Source organism: Grammomys surdaster, unplaced genomic scaffold (genome assembly GCF_004785775.1).
Source record: "Grammomys surdaster isolate TR1022 unplaced genomic scaffold, NIH_TR_1.0 262, whole genome shotgun sequence".
Taxonomy (NCBI): domain Eukaryota; kingdom Metazoa; phylum Chordata; class Mammalia; order Rodentia; family Muridae; genus Grammomys; species Grammomys surdaster.
In genome coordinates, this window is record NW_021604703.1 from 8,348 (window position 1) to 20,584 (window position 12,237).

Here is a 12,237-nt window from a genome sequence, read left to right on the forward strand (position 1 = left end):
AGAGAGAGAGAGAGAGAGAGAGAGAGAGAGAGAGAGAGAGAGAGAGAATGTGTGTATACATATCATTGCATGTGGTTGGAGCTCAGAGGACAACTTGTAGGAATCAGTTTTTCTATGTACCTTATTAGTCTAGCTAGGGATTGAAATGTGGCCATATATCTTGGTAGAAAGCATCTACATCTATTCGGCCAGTGGGATCCACAACATTCTTTGTGCCGTGGGGTTTATTGAGAAGTAGTTTACGGTGGAAGGTAAAATGTGGTATCCTGTGAACTATGCTTGTGGTTGAGAAAAGCAGTTAAACAATTAAGTCTGACGGTTTAGCCATTGATTCTGAAAGCAGTTGTTCAATGACTGATTTCCTCTGTATGGGCTTTAATTTCTGCCTGAGATATTGCTCTTGATAGTCTGTTCTCCTGCTCTAATCAGCTCTGATTTCACAGCCCCATGATTTTTTTTTTCTTACTACACTTTTAACTTTGGATATTTGATCTGAAGCAAGTGCCAGTCAAAGTCAAGTGTCAGCATAAGGGCTGAACAATGCTGCCTGCCTATAGTGGGCTGGTCTTGCAGCTTAGTGGTTTGAATGAGTATGTTTCCTATAAACTCATGCATTTGAATGCTCGGTCTCCAGTAGGTGAAAATGTTTGAAAGAATTAGAAAGTATGGCCTTGTTGGAGGAGGTATGTCACTGGGAGTGGGCCTTGAAGGTTCAAAATCCCACACCATTCCCAGTTAGCTCTCTTTCTCTCTCTACATCCAACTGAAGGATCAGGATTTAAATTCTTAGCGACTGTCCCAGCAGTCTGCCTGCAGGCTTGCTTCTGTGTTCCCTGACATGATAGTCATGGGCTCTAACTCTCTGGAACAATTAACTCACCAATGAAATGTTTTCTTGTATAAGTTGTCTCCCAAAGGTCAACAGGTCCTCGGTTAAGGGTAAGATTTGGTGCCCATATTTTAATTTGGTCTGCCAAATAGGCTTGTGCATTCTGTAACATCACCCATGAGTTCATATGACCTCTATAGAAAGTACTGTTTCTTTGTAGTTCATCCACTGTCTCTGGCATTCCTTCTTTCCACGCCCTCTTCTGTAATATAGAAAACGTAGAGACTGGAAAGGAAAGGGTACACTCCATCTCTTCGTTATACAGCCCAGCTTGACAACAACCATTCTGGTATTTGCATTCTAGGACTCCAAGTGAGTTTCTTAAACTCTGTTAGCTCTAGCTTTCTCATCTCCCAATGCAGACTTTAATAAGGTCACACTACCAATTAAATGAGGCAATGCATGAAAATATTTATCCGTGTTCAGAATATGCAATGACTGAGATGCTGAGAAAACACTGATCCTAAGGTTATTAGACAGTCAGTACCTCAGACTCACTGGTCATCATCCTATTCATTTTGTAGTTGTAGTTGTTATTTTGAAAGGCCATCTTTTCCTGACAGTTCTGTAGAAGTTTGCTTCATCTTCATGGGTCAAGCGGCAGCTCAGTTCTCAGTGGCAGGCTTTGTGTATTTGGTAGTGATTATGACAAATTCAAGTTACTGCCAGCTTTATCTTGCATGGATAGTCTGGAGCAAACGCTTGTGCCAAGGTAGTGAAAGCCAAATAACTGAAAGTTCTGAATTCTATTTACATACTTTGATGCTGACAACATGGGTTTTCATTTATACTCAAGAGGAGAGGTGATTGTAAGTTGTCCTCTAATGCCCATACGTGTACCTTCCTCCCCCTTACAAAACTTTTCCTTCTCTCTTAAGGAGGTAAAAATGTTGTGTGACAGAAAAATTAACCAATAGATGTAATACTGCAAGAGTTCTGGCAGATAAATTAATTACAGTGCTGTGGTGGTATTCATTTATCCATCTATCCACCCACTTCACAGATATTTGAGTGTCTATTTAGTGCCTAGTTTGCTTATATCTATCAAAATTAAATTTAAGCCAAAGATTACCCTGAATAGGAGAGAAAAGATTAATAACAAAGATATACAAAGTCAGTTACCAGGGTTTCCTGTCATGGTATGAGGAGGGGAACAGAGAATTAAGACAAGGACTTATTTTATAGAAGAGGTAGTCAGAAAAAAGTTATGTAAGGAGATGAAGAAACATGATGTAGAGGGACATACAGTCCAGATCTATGGAATGACAGACTCAAGGCAAGACTTGGCCTGGCTTGCTTCAGATTTGGTAGAAAAGTTTCTCTGGGTAGCACACAATCTAAGCCACATAAGAAGTGATGCATCCATTTACTATATGGATGGACTGTAAGAAGAACATTTTATCAAAGGAACCAGAAGTTTGATTTCAGACACATGAAATGAAAAATGCTCATTAAACATCTGAGACACGAACAATGGCAGTCAGAGGTTTGATTTTTAGGTGTGGGTATGTCTAGCTAATATTTAAATAGTGTCTGGGAGACATCTTCCCATCTCAAGGATGGGGAGGCATCAGTGGGATGCTCTTCTGTGATGGAAAGTTAGTCAGGGAGAAGAGAGGACCATGGGGAGAACCAGGGAAAAGAGACTGGATGTGCACCTAGGAGATGTGAGAGAACTAGCCAGGGATAACTGTAAAAACACACAAGCAAGAGATTCAGAAGCTTGGGGAAAGAAAAAGCATGGTTTCAGGAACAAAGAAGTGATCAACTAGGATGGTCACTCACAGAACATCAATTTGAGGCTGGGAAGAAAAGTAGGAAAATGTTTGAGGTCATACTTGATGTTCTCAAGGATGGGGAAGCATCAGTGGGATGCTCTTCTGTGATGTAAAGGTAGTCAGGGAGAGAGAACCATAGGGAGGACCAGGGAAAAGAGTCTGACTGTGTATCAGATGAAGAAGACTGGCTGATATCCGCTATAGTGGAGCAGTGGCTTCAGGAAGAGCAGGCTCAGAGAGGGAGAAAACTGAGTAATGACTGGTCTGGTTTTCTGTTGCTGTAAAAAAAAAATACCCTGACCAAAAGCAGCTCAGGGGAGCAAATGGTTTATTTGGGTTATAGTTCCAGGTTACAGTCCATTATTGAGGGAAAATCAAGGCAGGATTTCAAGCAGCTAGTCATAGCATATTTATACCCATGATCTTGTCTGCTCTCTGTTAATTTCATTCATTTTTAATACAGATCAGAACACCCTGACAAGGGATTGGTGCCACCCATAGTGGGCTAGATCAATAAGCTACCAACAACCCCATACAGACATGCCCAGAAGCCAGTCTGATTTAGCTAATTCTCCACTCTCTTTCAGAGCAAGTTGTGACTGTGGCAAGGTGATAGTTAAACAAAGCTTAACTAGTTCAATGACCAGGAATCCATCACTGTGTAAGCATAAGACTTGTGTCCTGGTCAGGCAGACAGGGAGAACTAGAAGAGGAGTATCCTTAGAGATTAATAGAACATTCATTTCTGGGGTTTGAAATCCAGACAGGAGCTCCCAGTGAGCATACTCAAGCTAAACAGAGCAGGCAAATGTGAGTTTGGCATTGAGGTATTTTATTTTCAGTTTGCGTTTCCAAAGTTTGAAGAGACACAGGGAAATTGGTATCCATGAGGGAGATTATCTGAAGATGGATCGATGTCCTGGAGACCCTATCAGATGAAGAAAGTGTTGGGAGGCTGGACATCCAGAAACTGAGTCCTAAGCTGGAAATAACCTAGACAAATGGTATAAGGCTGGGCAGTGGGTTTTAGTTTGCCACCATGAAATGGTGAGGATGGTGTCTTCCAGGTTAATGGAGGGTCTTTGGAGGCATTCTACCCTGATACTATTGTAGCCTCTGTGCCAATCGGCTGCAGCCTCCCACTGCTGCCAATCCTGGTCTATTAATTTTCATTCCAGTAGTACATCTCCCAAGTATTCATCAGACATGAGAGGAGCCCCATCATCTAAGATTATGTTTGTACAAGGCATTCCTTCCACTTCTTGTTAAAGTGTACCCACTTCCCCTCTCCTTCCCCTTTTGTTTTTCAGTCTGTCGTTTAAATTTGTGAGAGACTGACTATAATTTCAGAGCACCCACAGGAAAGAAAATAACAAGTTCATGCTTGTTACTAAATCATACCAGATTGTTGTTGGGAAAAAAAAAAGAGATTGTCTTAATCAGCACATACCACTGCTTGCTTTCCCCTGATAATCCTGGGTCATTGTTTCCTTAGCTTGCCTCAAAGCTTAGCCTCCTGGCAGTGTGCCATGTAACTTTAACCAGGAGCACCGGAGGCTGTTGTGATGCTCTGGTGACCTTGCTTCACTGCACATCTGACCTGACCACTATCTTACCCATTTCAGCCTGGTTTAATTGGGCAGCTCTTATCATAGCTGAGCATGGAAGGGACACTGGGGAGGACCAAAGCATGGCTAGTCCTGCTAGTGGCACAGTGATTGTTTCCCCTCACTATTTCAGGGGACAATGGAACCAAGCACCAATACAGTGACGGAGTCACAGTAGTGATCACTAGTGTTTAGTACCTTCATCAAGTGCTGTGCTAAGTACTTTCAATGCATTTTGTCCAACTGATAATGCAGTTAAAACCATGATTACTACTGTCATCTGATAAAGAGAGAGAGAGAGAGAACTGAGAAAACCTGATAATTATCTCCAATCTTGATAGGTGTGCTAAATCACAGTTCTTGTCTGTTTGTCTTTTTCCTTGCCGTCTATCTGCTTGCTTTCCTACCTTTTTTTATTTATATATTAATTTTTATTTTCTAAAAAGTGATAAATGTGAGTTCTAGAAAGTATTCAACTATTAAAATAAAAAAGGCCACGTAAGGAATGCACACATACACACATACACACACACACGTGCACACACATGCTTAGGTGTATACACATGCATATGTACTATATGTACTGTGCTTTTCTAACTCCATGGTCTTGGGGTTGCCAGTTTGGTGATGTGGGTACTGCTGACAAGTTATCTACTTCACAGCCTGGTTCTGGGCACATCCCCCAGACACTTGCTTATGGATCTCACTGCATCACCTCCCTCACCTGAGCATCACACTTAGTGCTCCTTCTCCTGTGCCCAGGATGGTGAGCTGCATAGTGCAAGTCAGCAGGTGCTTTCCCACTGTTCCCAGCACTGAAATGATACTTGTGTGGCCTAGCTTTTATTTCTAATAAGAGAAATGTTGAGCACACACAAAATGCCAGTTTCATTGCCCCCTCCCCCTCCCCACCCCTACTCCCACCCCCAATCTCCTTTGCACATTTTCTGTTGTATTGTCATTTGCACTTTTCCCTGACTTTTATTCATATTTTAGGGAAACATTCCTTTTACCTCAGAGATTAAAATATTCCTTTCTTGAAAGTTTTTGTTTCATTTCACATTTTAAAACTACAGGGAGGCGAGTTGGATGTGAGAGAAACTGGGGGAGGGAGGAATGAAGATTATCAAAATACAGTGTATGAGATTCTTAAAGAATTGATAAAAATATTATTGTAAAGCTGGCATTTTAAAATAGAAATTAGGATAGTGTTGGAATCATTTATTTATCTTAATTTTTAGGTTATATATTTTGTATTATGCATGTGATTGTTTTGTCTACATGTATTCATGTGTACCACATGCATGCCTGGTACTCATAAAAGCAAGAAGGAGGCATCAGATCTCCTGGAACTGGAGCTACAGACAATTGTGAGCTGTCAAGTGGTTGCTGGAAACTGAATTCAGGCTCTGTGCAAAAGCAGCAGTGTTCTTAACCACTGAGTCATCTCTCCAGCTCCTCCGATTTTAGCATCACTTAGGTACGGGTGTTGTCCTTTGAGTTGTTATTTCGAAGGCTCTCCCTACTCTCTGGTTTTAAAACATAATCCATATTTTTCTATTATCATACATAGACTCCCCCTCACTGTGACCACCATTTGGTGGCTGTATTTTTTCATGTGTATAGGACTGCAGATCTTTCTAGGCTCTTTTCTTGGTACAGTAACAGTAAATAAGCTGGGCATACAGGATTTGTGTTTTTTGCAAAGTGTGGGACAGAAGGGGATGAGACCACTTGGAGCTGCAGCTCACTCGTGCTAGCTTTGGAGAATGCATAGGTGACTTGTAAGTGCTGTCATGTTTGAGACATATCAGTAAAACCAACAAACTATGGCCTTCTTCTATCTTTCCAGGAAACAGTTGGGCTCCTCTCCCTATGTCTCACTCCATACAGTAATATCATCACAACTTGTAGGAGCTACACAGAACAGACACACACACACACACACACACACACACACACACACACACACGCAGCCTGCTGACTTATCAGGGCTGAACTGGCTCAAAACTGACCCAGTGTCTGAAATTAGCTGAGAATTCGATGCATCTTCAGTTCTTCAGTTCATTCCTTGTTATACAAGTCGGAGACCCCACAAAACAAGCTCCAGCTCATGATTGAAAGGTGTGAAATTAATTTAATCCACATGTAAACACTCGTGAAGTATTCATTAAAATGAGGTTGTTTTCACCCAGTGTTTCAAACACTGTACATGGATATATTCATTTTTCTATTTGTTCATACACATTCATTTATTGATTCAACAAATTTACTAGGGATTGTTTTCTGGTGTATGCAATATCAAACATTGAATCTGTATTGAATTTTTTTTTAATTTAACTGGTTACATAAGATCCGTGAGCAGAAAATATTAATAAGAAATCCACAATCTGAACATAGTACAGGAAAGACAACATAGGGACAGTGATCAGATACCTTGCTGTTAAAAGAAAGGTATCAGCATACAGAAAGGTCACTGTGACATATGAACCACGAAAGCATATGCCTCAGGGAGGTGATCACTCTGCTTGCATTCAGGGTGTGGTAAAAGGCATTTGATACCAAGATGTCATAGACACACATAAATCCTGCATCCTTAAGAAATGATGGAGACTCTTCTCTTTCATGTTTTTTTTCCCTTCATCCATTCTTTAACAGAGGCTGACTTTCTCTTTCATTGGGGATATATGCTTAGAAGTTAATTCTTAGCATATCAAAAAAAATTGGAATTATCTATTGTAAAGTTACGGATTGAACATATCAAAACTAATAGGGAAAGATCATGAGCTGTCATTAAGATGTGTAATGTGAATTTTCCAAATGCTCTAAGTATAGCGGACAAATGCAAAACTGTAAAGAGAAAAGTTTCCCATTGATCAGTGTGTCTTCTCATGCAGTGACAAAGTACCTGACAAATGCAGCTTAAGGAAGGGTTTGTTTAAACTCACAGAGATTAAGAGAACACACTTGCAGAATATGGGAGTTTGTGTCCCAGGATGGATGGTGGATGGCTCACAGTGTCCCATAACTTTAGCTACTTTGTCCTCTTCTGATCAGACACCTGAACGTGCGTGAACAAACCCACACAGAGACACATTCATATGTATATGAATGATCAAATTTAAATTATGTATTATTTGGGCTCACAGTTTGAGAGTGTTGTCCTCACTGTAGGGGAGAGCATGGCAGTAGAAGCAGGAGACAGCTGGTCACACAGTCAAGAAGCAGGGAGTCATGGATGCTTCTGTTTAATTAGATTTCTCTGTTTGACTCAGTCTGAGCCCTCCTCCCCACCCCCAGCCTCTGGGATGGTGCTGTCATATTTAGATGTCTTCTCACCTCAGTTAACTTAATCTATGGACTTATTCACAGATGCACAGATGTTTGTTATCTAGGTGAGACTAGATTTTACCACATTGATAATCAATATAAGCTACCATACCCATTTCTGATAGAACACCAAAGATACCCCAGACAGCATATAGGGAATCTACTGTAACTTTTGAAGATTTCCCCTAGACCAAGGTCATCATGGGAAATTTTGTGCTGTTGCTCTGTAAAGGGGAGCAGTTTGGTCTGTCTTCAGCTCACTCTTCCCACTGACATCACATTAATTTCCCTCCTCTCTAGTTCCCATGTCGTTCCTGATGGTCTCTAATCATGAATCCCTACATATAACCATTTAGGGCTAGCAATCTACTTGCTCCTTAAAATGCTACTTCTGAGTCACTTATTTTTTTTAAAGCACACAGACAGTGGCTTTGGTAGCCTTTGCAGTGTAGGGACTGGACTGGGACTTGTGAGAGCAGGGTTTTATGAATGGCTCAAAACAGTGGGAGTGTTTTATGAATAACAGTGAACTAGCCATATGATCGGGGGCAAGTGCTGCCTCGTTCTCATTCCTGAGGTCTGCAGTTGGAAAGGAGAGAAGATGGATTGTCTGTGTGGTCAGGGAAAGGGTTCAAAGTAGTCAGCAGCCACACTGCCTGGGGACCACCAGGCTCTGTATCAGGCTCTGTGCTGGGACCATAGTTTCCTACTGCATTTTAACCTGCCTGCACCACCTTGCCATTTGCATCCTCAACACTTTCAAAGAAAGAATCCCCGAGTTTTGTTTTAAAACTGTACCACTAAAGGAAAATGACAATGTTTGCAGTTTAATGTATATTGACTACTTCTATGATCTTGGAATGACTCTAGGCTTATTTTTCTTCTCCAATTTAAAAATTATTTTTAAGATATAATGAATATAAGATACTGTGACCACCACTCTGCATATGAGCAAACTGGGTTTTCCAAACTGTCCTAGAGTCATTCAGCTGGCTTCAATCCCGTCCTATAGTTAAGAATGCCTTTAGTTGTTCATGTTAGTGGGTTCCATTGTCACATTTCCATACATGCATATGTCTCACTCTGGTTATATTCTCCTGTCTTGAATCTAACCATGATTAAGAGCTGACAACCCCACACTGTGTGCTCTGATGCCCTTTTTCCCACCATGCCATCAGTATCAAGTGCATGGATCTGTGCTGACTGGGTCTAAACTCACTGTCACTGGCAGCCTCAGCAGAAACTCGCTACAAGTAATGTATGCTTTATTTTCTTTTTTTCTTGGATATTTTATTTACATTTCGGATGTTATCCCCTTTTCCCATTTCCCTCCCCCACCCAACCACCAAGGAACCCCCTATCCCTTCCCCCCTCCTCCTGCTTCTATGAGGATGTACCCCCACCCACCCACCCACTCCCACCTCCCCACCCTCAAATTCCCCCACACTGGGGCATCCACTCTTCATGGGACCAAGGACTTCCTCTCTCAACTATACCCAACAAGGCCATCCTCCACTAAATATACAGCTGGGGCCAGGGGTCCCTCCCTATGTGCTCCCAGGCTGGTGGTTTAGACCCTGGGAGCTCTGGTTTGTTGGTATTATTGCTCTCCCCATGTGGCCACAAACCCTTTCAGCTCCTTCAGTCTTCACTCTAACTCCTCCACTGAGAACCCCATGATCAATTCAACGATTAACTGTGAGCATCCACCTTTGAATATGTCAGGCTCTGGTAGACCTCTAAGGGGACAGCTATATCAGGCTCCTGTCAGCATGCACTTCCTGGAATCCACATCAGCATCTACCTTTGGTGACTGCACATGGGATGGATAATCTTCATTTTTTCTGGGAACATATCTGACCTCTTTGCAATTGTTCACAGCCAAGTCTTAGTGATGGTTCTACCCACTGGATATCTAAGACTGGCAGCATGTGTCCATTAAATATTTTTAATGTATCAGTGATGTCGTGGGTATAGGCATGGGCAGCAGGGGTAACAAGGGCTTGAGGGAAGAAAAGTAAAATATATACCCCTGCTCTAGTTTGCTTTCTGTTGCTATTGTGGATGGCAGGAAGTGCATATACAGATGCGGATGCTCACAGCTAACCATTGAACTGATCATGAGGTTCCCAATGGAGGAGTTAGAGAGAAGACTGAAGGAGCTGAAAGGGTTTGTAGTCCTGTGGGTAGAGCAACAATACTCAACAAATACTCTGACCATCTTAACTTAGGGTAATAAAGTTGCTTGCTATTCCACACAGCATTATCCCCAACCAAAGCACTCACTTGATGGCCAAGAAGTACAGCTGGAACTCAGAGCCTGCTGCTTGCTTTCTGGCTCACAACCTGGCTTATATTCAGCTGGATTTCTTATACAGCCGAGGAATTCATGCCACCCACAGTGGGCTGGGCTCTCCTGCTTCAAGGAACAAATCGAGACAATTCCCCACAGGCCAATCTGACTTGGGCAATTTCTCTACGGAGGCTCCCCACTCGAATGACTCTAGGCTGTGTCAAATTGACTGTTAAAGCCACCCAAGACAACTCCTAAAATACAAATTATCTATTACTTTTGGAAGGAGCAAGTCATCCTTTACCTTGTGCAGTTGGTAAATTTCTACCCTACAGTGAAGTTCGATGTCTTTTCTGTTTTGCAACCTTTCTTTGCCAATATCACAGGGGAAAGCTGCCTCCCTTGACAGGAAGAAAGGAACTAAATTATGAACAGAAACACCAAAAATGGCAAACAGGAAAGTGTGTGCACTTCACACACATGCCTTTGTCTCCGGATGGTGGTAATTACTAGTTCCTACCCCTCTTATTCTTTCTACCCTGGGCTGTCAAACTTCTCACCTGCCTTTAGAAAGATTAACAATAGCTAATGCTCTTGCTTTTTAGATGAAAATACTCCAATTTAAGAGAACAAGCAAGAGCCACTCAGACCTGGCTTCCAGCCTGCTGCTCTTCTTTTGTCCCCTCTCCTGTGTTCCTCAGGAGTGCAAGAATTGACCTTCAGGCTCCATTGAGGACATCATCATGCTCTGCTCTGGCTTGACACATTCTCTTTTGCATAACTAACGTTTCCCAGTTTCCTAACCCTTCAGAGAAGTATGCTCTCCAGCAGACCCTTTCCTCTCTCTGCCTCACAAACAGGTTCTTGGCTTGAGGATTATGTTCTATTATCTCCAAGGTTCCTGTTAACAACTAAGCAGCATTGTTGTCAGAAATACGTGGTAACAAAAAAAAAAACAAAACCAGAGTGACTACACACTTGGTGAAGCCACACACACCTCCTAAGTAATAAATTAGAGCAGGGGCCAATGGTGAGGGAGTCTCAGTCTTTAAAGAGTTGGCTGCGCAAGCATGAGGTCCTGACACCCATTTGTAGAACACAGATAAAAACTCGATATTCTGACATAGACTTATAATCCCTTCACTGTTGAGTGAAAGACAGGTGGATCTCTGGAGCTCAGGGGCCAGCCAGGCCAGCTGAATTAGTGGTTGAGCATCTAGTTCAGTGAGAGATTCTGTCTCAGAGACCAGGATAGAGAGTGACTGAAAGCCCACCTTAGGGTGGTCTCTAGCCTCTATATGCACATGCAAGAATGTATGTGTGCATGCTGTGCTTGTTCATGTGCACACGTGTGCGCGCACACTTGCCTGTGCGCACACACACACATTAAATAAATAGTTATGTAAATAAATCATAATACCAGAACCCATATGTTTATTTCAAATCCAGGGTTAATCTTTATTGTTATTTGTATTCATTTCAGAAAATAACTTTTCCTAAATAACAACTTAATTATTCTATAATACATGAGCTGTGAAGTTATCTTTTAAAAGTGACCAGTTCTTGACATTCAAGATTATCAGAGACAAGTGACAATCAATACCACCTGTTTCTAGCACTTTGTTTTTTGTCCCTTCAGAAAAGTAGCCTGAGTTCATCACTGATGATGCGCTGCCTCCATTCCTGCCAAATACTACTGATGTTTGCATTGATGTTTTCTGGACAATTGTATAAATCACAGTTGGCATCTGGAGTATTTCACTCAACATTAAAATTTTTGTACATTTTGTGGAAGGAGCTAATCTTAGTTCTTCATGCAGTAGAATAATATTTGATAGCATGAATACCACATTTGTTTATTCATTAATAATAGGCATTCATTAATAATGGGCATAAAGATTTCTGTTCATTTAAAAGATGTTTTGATTTTGTATAGATGCATATGTGTGTGTGGGCAGTGTGTGCACATGAGTGTGGGTAGCTACTGAGGGCAGGAGGATAAAACTTCCCCTAGGGCTAAAGTTCCAAGAATTTCTGAGCCATCTGATGTGAGTGCTGAGACCCATACATTTTAACCCCTGCAGGATGGACTTGCAAAATGTACAGAAGTAAATCTGCTCTGTGCAGGAGTGTGATTCTGAGGCTGATGGGCTCCATGTTCTGCATGCATACTCTGTGTTAGACACTGGCATAGTGTTATGTTCTTTGTATCCACTCCCACACATCTCAGCATCTCTCCTGTTGGATCTGCTTAAAATAGGACATATTTAGAAATTATCTCAGTTTGCTGCATTTAAGCTGAAATCCAGATTTAAACCAGGTAATTTTAATTGAATAACA